This window comes from Chiloscyllium plagiosum, unplaced genomic scaffold, assembly GCF_037043375.1.
Source record: "Chiloscyllium plagiosum isolate Xiang-an unplaced genomic scaffold, Cpla_swu_hap1 HiC_scaffold_48, whole genome shotgun sequence".
Classification (NCBI taxonomy): Eukaryota; Metazoa; Chordata; class Chondrichthyes; order Orectolobiformes; family Hemiscylliidae; genus Chiloscyllium; species Chiloscyllium plagiosum.
Window position 1 is genome coordinate 63,205 of NW_028270186.1, and position 16,765 is coordinate 79,969.

The 16,765-nt window shown below is 45.3% G+C and overlaps 1 protein-coding gene across 5 annotated transcripts in view; it reads right to left on the reverse strand.

The window, feature by feature from the left end:
* npy8br (neuropeptide Y receptor Y8b) overlaps window positions 1–16,765 on the reverse strand; it is a 57,933-nt gene that overhangs the window by 21,262 nt on the left and 19,906 nt on the right. Inside the window, exons 1-2 of one of the 5 annotated variants that reach the window (XM_087984178.1) lie at window positions 10,469–12,592; window positions 10,193–10,377 (exon numbers count right to left, since the gene is read on the reverse strand). The exons of 3 other annotated variants lie outside the window; for them this stretch is intronic. The gene's annotated coding sequence lies outside the window, so the exon portion shown is untranslated. Of the gene's footprint in view, window positions 1–10,192; window positions 10,378–10,468; window positions 12,593–16,765 lie in introns of those variants that run through there. One more of the 5 variants, XM_087984179.1, reaches the window with a different exon arrangement.

Sequence of the window (16,765 nt, forward strand, 5' to 3'; positions counted from 1 at the left end):
GAGGTAGGGGTAGCCCTAAATGAGTTTTTTGCTTCTGTCTTTACTAAAGAAAAGGACCTTGTAGAGAATGAAACCATTGAGGAGCAGGTAAGCATGCTGGAATGGATAGAGATTGAGGAAGCTGATGTGCTGAAAATTTTGACAAACATTAAGATTGACAAGTCGCCATGGCCAGACCAGATTTGTCCTTGGCTGCTTTGGGAAGCGAGAAATGAGATTGCTTCGCCGCTTGCGAAGATCTTGGCATCCTCGCTCTTCACCGGAGTCGTACCTGAGGACTGGAGGGAGGCAAATGTAATTCCTCTCTTCAAGAAAGGAAATAGGGAAATCCCCGGCAATTACAGACCAGTCAGTCTCAAGGTGTTAGAAAGGATTCTGAGGGATAGGATTTATGACCATCTGGAAGAGCATGGCTTGATTAAATGCAGTCAGCACGGCTTTGTGAGGGGCAGTTCACGCCTCACAAATCTTATTGAGTTCTTTGAGGATGTTACTAGACAAGTTGATGAGGGCTGAGCAGTGTGATGTGGTGTATATGGACTTCAGCAAGACATTTGATAAGATTCCCCATGGTAGGCTCGTTTAGAAGGTCAGGAGGAATGGGATACAGGGAAATTTAGCTGTCTGGATACAGAATTGGCTGGTCGACAGAAGACAGCGAGTGGTTATGGAAGGAAAGTATTCTGCCTGGAAGTCAGTGGTGAGTGGTGTTCCACAGGGCTCTGTTCTTGGACCTCTACTGTTTGTAATTTTTAATAATGACTTGGATGTGGAGATTGAAGGATGAGTTAGCAAGTTTGCAGACGACACAAAGGTTGGAGATGTCGTTGACAGTATAGAGGACTGTTGTAGGCTGCAGCGGGACATTGACAGGATGCAGAGATGGGCTGAGAAGTGGCAGATGGTGTTCAACCTGGATAAATGCGAAGTGATACATTTTGGAAGGTCAAACTTGAAAGTTGAGTACAGGATTAAAGACAGAATTCTTGGCAGTGTGGAGGAACAGCGGGATCTTGGTGTGCAGGTACATAGATCCCTTAAAATTGCCACGCAGGTGGACAGGGTTGTTAAGAAAAAAATATGGTGTTTTGGCTTTCATTAATAGGGGGATTGAGTTTAAGAGCTGTGAGACTTTGTTGCAGCTCTATAAAACTTTGGTTAGACCGCACTTGGAATACTTTGTCCAGTTCTGGTTGCCCTATTATAGGAAAGATGTGGATGCTTTGGAGAGAGTTCAGAGGAGGTTTACCAGGATGCTGCCTGGAATGGAGGGCTTATCTTACGAAGAGAGGTTGACTGAGCTCAGACGTTTTTCATTGGAAAAAAGAGGAAGAGAGGGGACCTAATTGAGGTGTACAGGATAATGAGGCGCATAGATAGAGTTGATAGCCAGAGACTTTTTCCCAGGGCAGAAATTGTTAACACGAGGGGTCATAGTTTTCAGCTGTTTGGCGGAAAGTATAGCGGGGATGTCAGAGGCGGGTTCTTTATGCAGAGAGTTGTGAGAACATGGAATGCGTTGCCAGCAGTTGTGGAAGCGAGGTCATTGGGGATATTTAAGAGACTGCCTGTCATGCATATGGTCACAGAAATTTGAGGGTTTGTACATTAGGTTTACCTTACATGAGGATCAAAGGTCGGCACAACATCGTGGGCTGAAGGGCCTGTTCTGTGCTGTACTGTTCTATGGTCTAATAGTAAGCTTAATGGACTGTATTAACCGGCTGTGTTCTTTAATGCAGTAATTACATTAACTATCCACCTTTTGAGTGAATTATTAGTTATCGACAGAATAAGGGGAAAGCCATTTAGACTGTAATGATTAGTTTCTCCACTTAGACGGTGGTAAATCCATAGAATTCTCTGCCCCAGAGGGCTCGGCAGGCTTAGTCGCTGATGCCAGCACAGACTGATTTGGGCAAATGGCCTGTTTCTGAGCCACATGTGTAGTGGTACTATGCCTTTAAGAGTTATGCCAATTCTTTCTTTTTGTATTTGAACTGTGTTGTAAGAATAACGTGTATTTTGATTAAATCCTAAATGTGGACTAATCACATGTCTGCAACACAGCACCTTATACTTGCCTTAAATTTAGAAAAAAGCTGAAGTCCAGGTATGGGGGCAGGGGATTTGGCGGTAAGCTGATCTGCTCCATAACACTTCCAATGCAACAACTCATGGCTGGATAACAGTTTCTCACCAGGTTGATAAACATATGATTTAAACTCAACATGAAACACTTGAACTCAAGTGGCATCTAACTTAGCAATTGAAATACTGCCCTTGAAATAGAGTCAACCAAAGAGCTGAAACAAAATAACACAGATGTTGGAAATCCTAAATAGTAACAGAAAAAGCAGGAAATATTTAGGTCGGATAGGAGTATAGAATATATATTTTTCAGGTCCATGACCTTTCATCAGAACTTTTAGGACAGGAGACCAAAGGTTTGATTGAAAAAGTCTGTTTAAACAAAGACCTTGAAGGTGGGCAGAAACATAGTGAAGTAGATGTATCACAGAAAGAAGGCACACAAATCGGGGATTAGATGGCTGAATATGAAGCTTAGCCACTAAAAATAACCGTTACGGTGGCTCAGTGGTTAGCACTGCTACCTCACAGTGCCAGGGACGCGAGTTCAATTCCAGCCTTGGACGACTGTGTGGAGTTTGCACGTTCTTCCTGTGTCTGCTTGTGTTTCCTCCAGGTGCTCCGGTTTCCTCCCACAATCCAAAGGCTATGTGAATTGGCCGTGCTAAATTCTCCATAGTGTACAGGGATGTGGAGCATTAGTCAGGGGGAAATGTAGGGGAATGGGTCCAGGTGGGTTACTCTTCAGAGGGTTGGTGTGGACTTGGTGGGCCAACAGGCCTGTTCCCATACTGTAAGGATTGGATGAACAAGAGGGAATTAAGGAAGAAGACAAAAAGCAAGAAACTACAAGCCAAATGGCTTGACATTTTGTTGGAGGGAAACGGGTAACAAGATAAAAATGAAGGAAATTGCAGGAGGGCCAATACAGTGTTACAAAAGGAAAACCATGTTTTACCAATTTACTGGAGTTCTTTGAAGAAGCAACAAGCAACATATAAAAAACACATGTGGATGTGGTGGAATTGGATTGACAGAAGGCATTTGACAAGTCTGACATCAAAAATGACAAAACAAAATAAGAACTCATGGTCGGAGGGAATGTACCATATTAGCATTGGTAGAGAATTGATGAACAAACAAGAAACTGAAAGTAGACTGAAACAGGTCATTTCCAGATTTATAACAGCTGCAACAAGGGAACTAGCACAGAGATCTGACCTGGGGTCGAATCTGTTTGCAATCTGCCTGATTGAACCAAATGTACCAATCCTAAACTTGCTGATGACACAAAGACAGTCCAGAAATTAAATGATAAAAGGACATATCAAGTCTGTACAGCATTAAAGATAGGCTACACGACCAGAAAGAAAATTCAGCATGGGTAGGATCATGTGAGAAGACGTGGCACTTCAGCAGTTAAATAGAAAAATACACATTACTTAAATCAAATGAGTTTGCAAATTACCAAAGTGGAAATAGCAGGTCCTGGTCCACAAATCACAAAACAAAATCTACTTGCATGTACATTTGATGAAAAAGGCAAAAAAGGTTTTTCTTGTCTGTAGAAACAAGAATGGATCATTCAAATAGTGATAGAACAGAGAACATTACAGCGCAGTATGGGCCCTTTTGCTCTCGACGTTGTGCCGACCTGTGGAACCAATCTGAAGCCCATCTAACCTACGCTATTCCACTTTCATCCAAATGTTTATCCGATGACCACATAAATGCCCTTCAAGTTGGCAGATCTACTACTGTTGCAGGCAGTGTGACCCATGCCCCTACGACTCTGAGTCAAGAAACTACCACTGACATCTGTCTTATATCTATCAGCCTTCAACTGAAAGCTGTGTCCCCTCATGCTTCCCATCTCCATCCGAGGAAAAAGGCTCTCACTGTTTACCCTATCTAACCCTCTGAGTTAATGCCGCCTACTTGCGGAACGTTTCAGAGAACACCTCTGGGACACCCGGACCAACTAACCCAACCACCCCGTAGCCCAACACTTTAACTCCCCCTCTCACTCCACCAAGGACATGCAGGTCCTTGCACTCCTCCATCGCCAGACCATGGCAACACGACAGTTGGAGGAAGAGCGCCTCATCTTCTGCCTGGGAACCCTCCAACCACAAGGGATGAACTCAGATTTCTCCAGTTTCCTCATTTCCCCTCCCCCCACCTTGTAAAATCCCTCGAACTCAGCACCGCCTTCCTAACCTGCAATCTTCTTCCTGATCTCTCCGCCCCCACCCCACTCCGGCCTATCACCCTCACCTTGACGTCCCTCGACCTATCGCATTTCCAAAGCCCCTCCCCCAAGTCCCTCCTCCCTACCTTTTATCTTAGCCTGCTGGACACACTTTCCTCATTCCTGAAGAAGGGCTTATGCCCGAAATGTCGATTCTCCTGTTCCTTGGATGTTGCCTGACCTGCTGCGCTTTTCAAGCAACACATTTTCAGCTCTGATCTCGAGCATCTGCAGCCCTCACTTTCTCCTCTGAGTTAATGCCTCAATTATATCACCCGTCAATCTTTTTCCCTCTAATGAAAGCAGCTTCAAGTCCCTCAGCCTTTCCTCACAAGACCGTCCCTCCATATCAGGCAACATCCTAGTAAATCTCCTCTGAACCCCTTTCCAAAGCTTCCACATCCTTTCGAAAATGCAGTGACCAGAACTATATGCAATACTCCAAGTGTGGCCACACCAGAGTTTTGTACAGGTGCAGCATAACCTCGTGGCTCTGAAACTCAATCCCTCTACCAGTAAAAGCTATCGCACTGTATGCTTTCTTAACAACCCTATCAACCTGGGTGGCAACTTTCTGGGATCTATGTACATGGACACCGAGATCTCTCTGAGCATCTACACTACCAAGAATCTTACCATTAGCCCAGTACTCTTTATTCCTGTTGATCCTTCCAAAGTGTACCGCCTCACACTTTTCCGCATTAAACTCCATTTGCCACCTATCAGCCCAGCTCTGCAGCTTATCTATGTCCCTCTGTAACCCGCAACATCCTTCAGTACAAACCACAACTCCACCGACCTGAATGTCATCTGCAAATTTACTAATCCATCCTTCTACGCTCTCATCCGGGTCATTTATAAAAATGACAAACAGTAGTGGTCCCAAAATAGATCCTTCCGGTACACCACTAGTAAGTGAACTCCAGGATAAACATTTCCCATTAACCACCGCCCTCTGTCTTCTTTCAGCTAGCCAATGTCTGATCCAAACCACTAAATTACCCTCAATCCCATGCCTCTGTATTTTGTGTAATAGCCTACCGTGGGGAACCTTATCAAACGCCTTACTGAAATCCATATACCTGTACACCACATCACAACCGCTTTACCCTTATCCACCTGTTTGGTCACCATCTCAAAGCACTCAATAAGGTTTGTGAGGCACACCTACCCTTCACAAAACCGTGTTAACTATCCCTAATCAACTTATTCCTCTCTAGATGATTATAAATCATATCTCTTATAACCTTTTCTAACACTTTATCCACAACCGAAGTAAGGCTCAGTGGTCTATAATTACCAGCGTTGTCCCCCTTCCCTTCTTGAACAAGGGAACAATATTTGCTAATGTCCAGCCTTCTGGCACTATTCCTGTAGATAATGACTACATAAAGATCAAAGCCGAAGGCTCTGCAATCTTCTCCCTGGCTTCCCAGAGAATCCTAGGATAGATCCCATCCGGCCTAGGGGACTTCTCTATTTTCACACTGGCCAGAATTGCTAACACCTCCTCCTTGTGAACCTCAATTCCGTCTAATCTAGTAGACTGTATCTCAGTATTCTCCTCGACAACATTGTCTTTTTCCAGTGTGAACACTGACAAAAAAATTCATTTGACGCTTCCCCTATCTCCTCAGACTCCGCACACAACTTCCCACAATATCCTTGATTGGCCCTAATCTTGCTCGAGTCATTCTGTTATTCTGGATATACCTATAGAAAGTTTTAGGGTTTCCTTGATCCTATCTGCCAATGACTTCTCGTGTTCCCTCCTGGCTCTTCTTAGCTCTCTATTTAGGTCTTTCCTGGCTAGCTTGTAATTCTCAAGCGCCCTAACTGAGCCTTCACATCTCATCCTAACATAAGCCTTCTTCTTCCTCTTCACAAGAGATTCAACTTCTTTAGTAAACCATGGCTCCCTCCCTCGACCACTTCCTCCCTGTCTGACAGGTACATAATTATCAAGGACCTGCAGTAGCTGTTCTTTGAATAAGATCCACATTTCAATTGCGCCTATCCCCTGCAGTTTCCTCCCCATCCTATGAATTCTAAGTCTTGACTAATCACATCTCAATTGCCTTTCCCCCAGCAATAAATCTTTCCTTGCGGTATATACCTATCCCTTTCCATTGCTAAAGTAAACATAACCGAATGGTGGTCACTGTCACCAAAGTGCTTACCTACCTCCAAATCTAACACCTAGCCAGGTTCATTACCCAGCCTTGCGCCTTGTTGGCCTATCTACATACTGTATCAGCAAGCCCTCCTGCACACATTGAACAAAAACTGACCCCTCTAAAGTACTTGAACTACAGTATTTCCAGTCAATATCTGGAAAGTTAAAGCCCCCTATAACAACTACCCTGTTACTCTAGCTCCTACCCAAAATAACCAGGTTATCCTTTCCTCTACATCTCTGGAACTATTTGGAGGCCCAAAGAAAACTACCAACAGGGTGACCTCTCCTTTCCTGTTTCTAACCTCAGCCCATGCTCCCTCAGTAGACGAGTCCTCAAACATCCTTTCTGCCGTCATAATACTGTCCTTGACCAACAATGCCACACCTCCCCCTCTTTTATCATCTTCTCTGTTCTTAGTGAAACATCTAAATCCCGGAACCTGCAATAACCATTCCTGTCCTTGCTCTATCCATGTCTCTGAAATGGCCACAACATCGAAGTCCCAGGTACCAATCCATGCTGCAAGTTCACTCACCTTATTCTGGATGCTCCTGGTGTTGAAATGGACACACTTCAAACCACATTCCTGCTTCCCGGTGAACTCTTGCGACCATGAAACCTCATTGCTGACCTCACTACTCTCAACCTCCTGGTCACTGGAGCTACAATTTAGGTTCCCATTCCCCTGCTGAATTAGTTTAAATCTTCCTGAAGAGCATTAGCAAATTAGCATATTGGCACCCCTCTGGTTCAGGTGTAGACCATTCTGTTTGCAGAGGTCCCACCTACCCCAGAATGAGCCCGAATTGTCTAAGTATCCAAAACCCTCCCTCCTGCACCATCCCTGCAGCCACATGTTCAATCCTCTCTCCCTTTTCCTTCCCTCGCTGGCATGTGGCACAGACAACAAAGCAGAGATAACAACTCTGCACTAAGCTTCCACGCTAGCTCCCTGAACTTCTGCCTTAAATCCCCATCTCTTTTCCTATCTATGTCGTTAGTGCCTACGTAGCTGCTCCCCCTCCCCCACAAGGATCCTGAAAACACAATCCGAAACATCATGAACCATGGCACCTGGGAGGCAACACACCATCTGTGATTCTGTCTCATTCCCTCAGAACCTCTTATCTGTCCCCCTAACTGTGGAGTCCCCAGTGACGAATGCTCTGCTCCTCTCCCCCCTTCCCTTCTAAGCAACAGGGACAGACTCTGTGCCAGAGACCTGCACTCCATGACTTAATCCTAGTTAGTTCCTTCTCCGCCACCCCCACAGCTAACAGTATCCAAAATATACTTGTTATTGAGGGAAATGGCCAGAGGGAATCCCTGCACTGCCTGCTGGTTCCCTTTGTCCCCTGACTGTAACCCTCTTTCTTGCACCTAAGGTGTGACCACCTCCCTGTAACTTCTTTCTATCACCCCCTCTGCCTCCCAAATGATCCAAAGTTCATACAGCCTCCAGCTCCAGTTCCCTAACATGGTTTTCGAGGAGCTGGAGTTGGGTGCACTTTTCCTGCAGATGAAATCAGCAGGGACACTAGTGGTGACCCTTTACCTCCCACATTCTGCAGGAGGAACATTCAACTGCTCTAACCGCCATTCCCACTATTCTGAATTCCCAAAGAGACTGTAGGAAAATAAAAAATGAAACAAAGAACTATTTACCTTCCCAATCAGCTGCACAGAATCTTTGTTTTGGTTAGAGGAGGAGGATGGGTGGGAGACATGATCTAAGTAGTGTTTCGGGTAACGCAACCACCCAAATATATTACTTCACTTACTCAGCAGTCCCGTGTCTGAAATGTTTTACTGATGTTTTATTGCAGTTGGACATTTGACTTTGGTGAGATCCCATCGAGAGTACTTTATATAATTTGGATCTCCATTTGAAGCAGTTCAGAGAAACAAACATCAAACCATTGGAAAATTCGGGCAGAGAAAGAGGCCATGCATTTCATCCCACATTCAGCAACAATTCTGTAGCTTGCAGGTAACAGTATTTCAAGGGGCCGATCCAGGTTCTTATCAAACTTATTGAAGGTTTCCACCTGACTTGCCAAACCAGGCAGTGAATTCTAGACACTACCCCCCAGCTGGGTGAAGAGGTTTCTCCTTTTATCTCCTCGAATCCTTGAGCCAATCAGTTTAGACTTGGTAACTAACATCCCTTTCATAGGTAACAGGTCTGCTCTGTCCACTCTAACCTGCTCATTCTCTTGTACATCTTAAATAAGTCACCTCTCATCTTTTCAAAGGAAAGCAACCCAGCCTATCAATTTTCCAACCATGCCAACATTCTCGTGAATGTTCCCTGTAATTTCTCCAGAGCAGTTTTGCCCCTTCCTCAACATGGTGACAGCATGAGTAGGAGAGCGTGAATAGCAGACTGTGAGAGAGTGAGGCGGCGGTATGGGGGTGAGGGGGGGGGGGGGACTGAAGAGTGGACTAGGTTTCTTTTATGCTTTCTCTGAAAGATTAGTCCTCTTTGACTTTGCTGTATTTTTAATATGATGGCCCCATACTCTGCTCTTCCCACCAGGGAGGTCCCCCCAAAAATATTTAGAAAAATCAATCCTGCCCTAGTTCCTGAATGACCCAAATCTGTCCCCTCTACTGCCTCTTTTTCCACAGCCCTGTGATCTTTTCTAGGGGAGTCAGACTCTGTGTCCTTGCTTATACTTGTCCCTCAAATAACACCCAAACCAGCTGAGTTCATCATCACAGCACTGTTTGTAGAAAGTTAATGGCTTTCTTCTGACCTCACAACAGTAACTGCAAAAAGTGCTTCATTGCCTGTGCAACAGTTGAAAATGATCTTGTGGTCAAACCTGTTATCTAAATGCAAACTCTATGTATCCCATTCCCATCCCGAAGTGCCTGCTCAAACTGTTTCCCACAGCTTTCCTGCAGCATATTTCAGCTCTGATCTTGCTGCAAAAGAAACATTTCAAGCCCCTCAGATTCTGTGGAGGTGTTTTCTCTGTGAACCAGGTCTCAACCATTTTCAGCATCTTAATTAGGTACAATCTTACTGCTGCAAACTGCCCTGCAGGCTATCAGTTAGCAAAACAACATTGGTAGGACTGTTGGAAAAGAGCAGGGGAAATGGATTGGTTGGATTGGATTGTTTCAAAGAGCCGGTGAAGGTACAATGGACTTCCTTCCGGCATACAGCATTCCATAATCACTCCAATTACCTGGTCGTCAAACACTTCCAAATCCTTAACTGTGTAACTGTGCGCAGAGCGGAGATGTGTTCTCCTTGCATCTGAATTTATTGTTTTCCCTCTCTGTAAGTATCTTTTAAACGAAACCTTTATCAGAACCACGAGATGACAGAATAACATGACTGCTGCTGAAAACAAAATCTCCCACAGCCACAACTCTGGGCAAAGCCTGGGCGATTTTGTCTCTTGGAGATCGCTGCTGCATTTATTCTGCAGTTGGCACACACGCAGACATTTCCTTCCCCCTCTCCGCAGGACGTGACAAAAAAAAATCAGGAACATGCAGAGAGGTCCACATGCATTAACAGAGCAGAGGCCACTTAACCAGGAAAAGAATAGGAAGAGAAACATTCGATGACAATGCGTCCTAAGCTGAAGTCTGTCTCTCTCTCTCTCTCTCACACACACACACAGAGAACAGGAGCAAGAGCTGCGACTCTCACCTTCTTGCTTCGACAGGTCTGCTGCTTTGTGGACCCTGCTGTCTTTCTCTCTCCCTCCGATCCTCAGAGAATGAAGAGCTGCTGGAGCTTTTCTTTTAATGGTTGGAGTGGCAGGGACTGACGTCGGTCCAGATGTAGAGAGTGGTCCGAAAGGCCTCGGGCCACCTTCAGAAAGCAATCGGACTCTGTGACAGAAATGTAAATCAAAGCGAGTGTCAGCGAGGGGACGGAGCAGGCTGGCTTGTGGTGGCCGCTCACTGTGGTTTTATCACTCACCTGTATTCCAGTTGAACGCTGACGGCGGCCAGTTCAAAGTTCCTTCAGCTGCCGAGGGGGATTTCTCAGCAGATACTGCAGTAACCGAGCCTCTGTCTGACAACAGCTCTGCAATGTTCGGTGATAGGTTGGAAAAGAAGGACTCGCCGACAATCCATGTGCAGCAACAAGCTGTAATTTTCAGCTGACGGCTGCGAGGTGTCTATGCACCGGGCCCTGCTTTTAAAAATATGCCGGAAAATAGTCCGGCACACAGCCATCCTTTCCAATCTCCGGCTCCCCTGAACCTGCCACGCAGACTTTAAGAATCAACATGCCTGTATCTCACGCCTTTCAGGACCTAACAACGCCCCAGTCCAGCCAAGTGCAATCACTGTTGTCATGTCGGAAACAAGGCTGTTCATTTGACACAGGAACATCGCTCAAACAATAATGTGATAATGGATTAATTCCAGTTGAATGACCCCACTTACAACTCGACTGGTCTGCTCGATGATATTACAGTGCTATCAGGTCTTTCACACATCCCCGAGAGAGTAAACCATTGCCCAACACAGGAACGACACGACGCCATTCAGCTTCTAGACCCACTGCCACATTTTAAGGAGGTGGGAGCTGATCTGGGAGCTCGCTCCTTGATCCACTCCACACTCATTCTTTTTATGACTTTGAAGAGAGAAATACCAACTTCAGGTTGACAAATTGACAGTTGATGCAGCATCAAGTGCCATTTGCGGGAAGAGTTCTCAAACCGCATCACGCTTTGTTCATTTGCTAGTTTGCTTTCTGAAAGGTCTGACTCCAATTCTCAGATTATGTGCCCTCAAATCCTAGCCTCTCTAGGATTTCCAATAATGGCGGCACGGTGGCTCAATGCTTAGCACTGTTACCTCACCCAGCACCAGGGACCTGGGTTCAATTCCAGCCTCAGTCTGTGCGGAGTTTGCACATTCTCCCCGTATCTGCGTGGGTTTCCTCCCAAGCTGTGCAGATCAGGTGAATTGTCCGTAGGGTTAGGTGCATTAGTCAGGGGTAAATGTAGGGAAATGGGTCTGGGTAGGTTGCTCTTCGGAGGGTCGGTATGGACTTGTTGGGCTGAGGGCCTGCTTCCACACTGTAGGGAATCTAATTTCCACTGGAATAGTTTCACAGTGGACCCAATCTGATCTCCTCAATATCTTGCTTAAGTCCACCAGTTAAATTTATAAATGCAAGGAATCAAAAAACTGGCTTGCATTCCCTTTCTTCCAATTCAAGCTTTGGGAGTCTTGTTGCCACTCCCTGAATTGTTCACTGCAATCCCTCCAGAATCGAAATATCTTCACAAAGGTGTTCACAGTGGTTGAAGTGTGGTTTATCTAGGTTTTATTTCATTAACTTTCCCAGTCCTTTTTAAGACCGGCTCGTGACGTTGCAATGGTACATATACCAAGATGTTAAAAATGTGTTGCTGGAAAAGCGCAGCAGGTCAGGCAGCATCCAAGGAACAGGAGAATCGATGTTTCGGGCATAAGCCCTTCTTCAGGAATGAGGAAAGTGTGTCCATCCTGGTCGGGTCCAAATTTTGTTGGTCGGAACGTAGTCCGGAGTCCATGCGGGATCAGTCGGTTCCGTAGGCAGGTGCTGAGGAAGGAGATGTGGTTGTGGTAGCGAGTCTGTTTGAGGACGTGGCTGAAGAGCTTCTGTGCAGAGGAGATGACCTGGGGTGTGCAGTGAGAGAGGGACTCATTGAAATCCTTGTAGAGGGAGGAAGACACACACTTTCATATACCTCTCATGTTTCCAATTCTGCAAAGAACATAGATCCATTTCACTCAGCCAAAGTCATGAATCTTCATGGCACAACATTCAAGGCAAGTAAATCCTTCATGATGGACAAAGACCAAAACCATGCAGAGAACCCCACATCTGGAGTCATCAAACTTGCAGACTGCCTTATTGTTGCAGGGAATACCAATGTGTCATTTTGTCCTCACACAAGTGCATTCAGTGCCTCTTTGCTACTGCACCCTCCAAATCCATAACCTTTACTATCAAAAACAAGAGCTGTACATTCATAGGAACACCTTGAAACCACATCTCCTTTGCTGCTACTGGTCAAAATACTGAATACCCTTACTCAGGCTCTAAGTACAACAGCAGTTCGAAAAGGCCATTCACTGCCACCTTTTTCTGCCACAAAATGTCCTGCTGAGAATGTACATTTTCATGTTGCATGCCCTTTAAAGAATATTCCATTCCTCAATTATTGCCAAAAAGAATAGCATCACATTTCTCCACGTAATACACCATCTATCACTTAGTTACCCACTCACTAATTGTCTACATGTCCTCGTGCCCTCTCTGTCTTCCCCTTGTAGCCTTGCATTAAATGCTCTCCGTCTTTTCACCTAAATCATTACCAATGATTGTAAATAGCTCAGGCCCCACAATATTACCCTGTTCTCAACTTGGTCTCCTTCTTAAAGATGGGCCTGCTGACAGCAAGTTTCTCACTCTGCAAGAAACAAGTGTCAGCCTTAAAAATTACTCAAGTGTTTGCAGTATCTTCTCATTTATTCATTACCTGGTGAACAACGTTGAAATGCAGATTCTTGGCCAGATGTACTGCAAGCAATAAAGGATAGTATGTACACTCGCTACAAAAATGCTGACATATCTCCTTCCTGCAGTGTACCAACTAATTAGAGGATAAACTCACCAGTTACCAGCTATTAGGACTGAAGCTGTTGCATGGATTCAGGTGATGAGCTGGGAGAGTTCTATCTCTGTTCAAAGCTTCATCAAATTAACATCGTATTATCTTAAGATTATTGTAATGATTTGATAGCAGCTGTCAAAATCTTGACATTAAGTACTGATCCTTTCCTGCAGTTCCGTCCTCTTATTTCCCAGAGCTGTTCACACAGATGCATTTATTTCCATTCCTTACAGTTATCTCCGCTCATAATTTTATTTACAAAGGCCAATTGGAGACTGTGTGGGCTGTTCTAATTTGTCTACACCCAGCATCTTACAGTTGACAGTTTTTAGCTTCACTTCCATTCCCTAGAGAAACAACTCGATAAACATTCTCTTCATCTACAATGAACAGCATTTGAAATCCAAATAAAATATGACAAGACAAACACTGATGAGGTAGATTAAAGCCTCCTTTATCTTGCCCACATCAAACACTCCCAACACAGGTATACCACAGAGTTAGATAGAGTAACGCTCCCTCTACCCTTGTAAACTGAAAGTAAAGCTCCCTTGACTGTCCCCAAACATTTCAGAGGTTGAGGGGAAATCTTATAGAGGTTTATAAAATCATGAGGGGCATAGTTAAGGTGAATTGCAAAGATCATTTTCCCAAAATTAGAGGGCACAGGTTTAAGCTAAGAAGGGAAAGATTTAAAAGAGACCTGAAGTGCAACTTTTTCACACAGAGAGTGATGCATATATGGAACAAGCTGTGAGAAGAACTGGCAGAGGTAAGTACAATTTACAACATTTAGAAGACATTTGGACAGATACATGGTTCAGAAATGATTTGGAGGTTCCTGTGACAGCTATCTGACGACGGTATTATTGCCTAAGATAGTCAGGCCACATACAACATTGTGGGCCGAAGGGCCTGTTCTGTGCTGTATTGTTCTATACAAGGTAATTCCGGAAAGCTAGTGCTCCCAAATAAACCTGTCGGACTATAACCTGGTGTTGTGTGACTTTTAACGTGGTTCAGAAAGGTTTAGAGGGATATGAACGGAATGCAGGCAAATGGGACCAGTTCAGTTGAGGAAACCTGGTCAGCATGGATGAGTTGGGCCAAAGAGCTTGTTTCTGTGCCGTTTGACACGATGATTTTGTTGTGGGGAAAATCACCAGCCTCGGAGTCAGAGTTGGGTTTCAATGACAGAGTTTATTGTACAAGGAAATACCAGAGCTCGGGGGAGAGAGAGAGACACATCATAAGCAGTGGCCAGCCGCGAGTCCTCTCTCCACCCGGAGCACATGTCAAGATACTTTTATACATTTTGTAATATAATAGGTCAGTGATAAGGTTATTGTCTTTGTAACATAGTTTGTTTATTGTAAACATTGCAGAATCGTTGATAGTTTCAGTGCAGTCATTGGCAGTTCCAGCGCAGACATTGTAGTAATGGGCGCTAATCGCTCTTCCTGAAATAGATGATTACTGCAGCCCTAGGTATTAGCACTTTGTATTGAGTCCATATCAAACAGTTAGCATTTCTATAAGAGGTGTTGGCTGGACCCAGACACTTTGGCGGGCAGCATATGCTACTCATGTGTATTCTCTCCCCCACCCGCCTTAAACTAATCAACTGGGTTGTGAGTGCATTGTGCTAGCATTTTGGTGGCCCCAGGTAGTGTCTGTGTTTGCTCTGCTGTCTCTCTCCATATTGTGGTCTGGCGGCTATCTTGTGTGTCAAGTGGCCAACTTATGGCTCAACAGCCATCATGTGTGTCCGCGTGCCTAGTGTCACCCTGTCCCATGCCATCTCCCACGTCACTCCCTCCTTTATGGTCAAGGAGGCGACTTTGGAGATCTCCCGCAGACCACCCAATTTGCACGTGGAGATAGGTCATCTCTAGGAGCTTCTCCTCCCGTGGGGTATCATGGACTGACAATTTTGTTGGGGGCTTTCCCTGGTGACACTCGCTGCAAGCACAGTTCTCGTCAGTAGCACCTTACAGCAGAGTTTTAAACACTCGAGACCCACACAGAATACCACCATGAGTGCAATGAGGAGAACTATCTCGTGTGCCAAATAGGATCCCAAGATTTACCTATCAACCAATTTAGCCAGCTGTCTGTAATTGGGGCTCTCTGTCAAAAAAAATCCAGTTGGTCTTGAAGGCTTCTGTGATGTTATAAGAGTCATCAAAAACATGGGTGATACAATTGTCATCAATAATTGTCCAAATTCCCCCTTGCTGTGCTAATTGATAATCCACAGCATAATGTGTCTGCTGTGTGCAGAATCTGAGTTCAGCCAATTCTGTATTAATTGCTTCCAGAGTGTTTGAAGTATTATTGCCTAAGATAGTCAGGCCACATACAAGTTTTCAGCACTGCTGCGCACCCCCCAAAGACAGAGATCCCGAGAATCCATATTCTAATGATGACCTCAAAGTGGTGGGGATCTGCCAGTCAGCACAGAACTCCTGGCTGATGGAGCAGTTCACTATCCTTCTCTGAACATGGCCCCCACTGGGGCATGGTACATTAAGGGGTGCAATTGTCCCTACCGCTAACAGGTTTGAGAGGTCTGGGGTGTCTGTCGCATAAATCCCCTTAAAAAGAAAAACAAATACCTTCGCTGCTCGATAGCATACGTTGTCCTGTCCTTCCATCTGTCTGTCTACCCATGTTGCCCCTGATCCCCTGGGTGGCCACCCTCAACCACCCCCCACACCCCCAAGCTGGTAAGTATCGAACGGGTATGTCCATGTGGCAGAGTTGATGTGAGTGCCATTGCACTGACCACATACGAATTGTCTGCCTGCGGTCACATTCAAGCAGGCTCACTGCAGGTGCAGGTAAACTGTCCACTGGTGACTGTACAGTGCTGATAAATGCACTGTGTCTGGACGCATGAGTCATTTTTGGGAACCAGGGCATAAACATATCCCCATCCCTGCCCTGTGAAACAGACTGGGTAATTACCGGCTTTTAAATGGGTCTTCCTTCCCTAGGCAGGTGGTCCTGCCCAGCTGCACACATCTACCCTGGATTCCCCGTTTGTATTTTCCTATCTGCCCCTTACACAGTGCTCCCGAGGTGTCTACATACACAGCTCGCGAGGGGTCATAGAATCATAGTCATAGAGATGTACAGCAGGAAACAGAACCTTCGGTCCAACCTGTCCATGCCAACCATATATCCCACCCCAATCTAGTCCCATCTGCCAGCACCCGGCCCATATCCCTCCAAACCTTTCCTATTCATACACCCATTCAGATACCTTTTAAATGTTGCAATTATACCAGCATCCACCACTTCCTCTGGCAGCTCATTCCACACACGTACCACCCTCTGAGTGAAAAAGTTGCCCTTTTGGTTTCTTTTAAATCTTTCCCCTCTCACCCTAAACCCATGCCCTCTAGTTCTGGACTCCCTCACCCCAGGGAAAAGACCTTGTCTATTTACCCTATCCATGTCGCTCATGATTTTATAAACCCACTGAGGTGGCCACAAATAGAGATTCTACTGATCGCGCCAGTGGGTAGCAGACAGTTCGGTTCCCATGCAAACTTAGGTGGGTTTTACATAAGACGTTATCTTCAATCCTG